General features: G+C 37.8%; 1 protein-coding gene across 1 annotated transcript in view; it reads left to right on the forward strand.

The window, feature by feature from the left end:
* Window positions 1-1,536, forward strand: part of STMND1 (stathmin domain containing 1) — a 114,711-nt gene that overhangs the window by 89,355 nt on the left and 23,820 nt on the right. The gene's annotated exons all lie outside the window — the stretch shown is intronic.

The following is a 1,536-nucleotide window of genomic DNA, read 5'->3' on the forward strand; positions in this document are numbered from 1 at the left end:
CTTTTCATCATTCTCTTTATTGGTGTGTAGGAATCCAACTGATTTTTGTATGTTTATCTTGTATCCTGCTACTCTGCTGAATCTAAAAGTCCATTTTTTTAAAAGATCACATTGCTGGTTGGTTTTTGAAGGGTTGCTGTTTATTTGTATGTACATTAGAAGTAAACTAGAAAAAAACTAGAATTTTGAATAAGAAATCATATATGTCTGTAGACAAATATACTTATAAAATGTTTCAGCCAATAGTTTGATTTAAGAAGGTTTCAGCACCAGGAAGCCTCAACAAATGACCGCCCCCCAACGTGTTTCCCAAATGTTTTAGACCACTTATGGAATACTTCTAGACCAAAAACAGAAAGAACAAACAAAAAAAAAAACCCAACTGTCTGTAGTTAAAAGCAATACCTTTTTTGAAATGGTGATGATTGGAATTCACAACTTTTCAGTTCTGTCTAAAATTCATAAAATTTTTATCCCCAGGACATGAAGTACAAGATAAAATTGATGCAAAATGTAGAAACAGATAGAATGTGTACTTCCGCTACAACTTCGTCTGAAGGAAAAAATACAACCTTCCCGTGGCCTCTCCTCCCCTAGTCTCATGACTTACATAATGCAGGTAGACTTTGTGTGTGAAAATATAAGCTCTGCATATATAGATGGCGGGGGCGGGGGGACGTGTTTTGCCATATACCCCAAGAGGCATAAATCGAATTGATATGCAAATATTTTTGGTCTTAAAGGCATTCTTAATTTTGAAAGGAGAAAAACCTTGCATTTCTGCTCTAGAAATTGAAGGCTGGTACATGTTATTTTATGCTAGAAGGTTGTGATTCATCTGCTAGAATTTAAATTTTGCTCACTAACAGCGCCCAAAGGCAGACTGCAGCTAAGTAAGCACAAATGGGTCAAGATCCTTGCTAAAGCCTGGATTCCAAACATAAGTAGCTGTAATGAAACCCTTGTGAGGTCATTCAAGGTTGCGGTATTTAAATCGATTCCGAGTTGTAGTTTACAGAACATCTTTGTGAAAAGCAGCCTTTTAGACTCAAAATAGCAAATTTGCTCTCAATTCCAATGTGGGCATTTGTTGTTGAATCATTTACATTTTTCAGGACTTCCACTTGGAAAAGTTATATGTCAAAATGAGTCCCTATATGTAATTTGGTGCTTCACTAGGTTTATAAAATAATGAATGTGCAAAAAAAACAAAAAACTTCTGAAACTATCTGTCTAACTAAACTGCAGATATTGGCCTTTCATAGTTTACTTGGAAAGAATGTTAAATCTGATTTGCATCTTTACCTTTAGCATGAACTGTTAGCCCCTGAAAACAAGTGTCAGACAGGGTCTCCTTTTCCTTTGTTATCTCTAAAGGCAGCAGATGTCTCCTCCTGGGACCCCTTCCTGTTGGGGCGGTAGCTGTGCCTTTGGTGAAGGACACAGAGGGCAGTAGCTGTGCCTTTGGTGAAGGACACAGAGGGCAGTAGCTGTGTCCTTTGGTGAAGGGCACAGAGGGCAGTAGCTGTGCCTTTG

This window comes from Trichechus manatus, unplaced genomic scaffold, assembly GCF_000243295.1.
Source record: "Trichechus manatus latirostris isolate Lorelei unplaced genomic scaffold, TriManLat1.0 scaffold00103, whole genome shotgun sequence".
In the NCBI taxonomy this organism is placed as follows: Eukaryota; Metazoa; Chordata; class Mammalia; order Sirenia; family Trichechidae; genus Trichechus; species Trichechus manatus.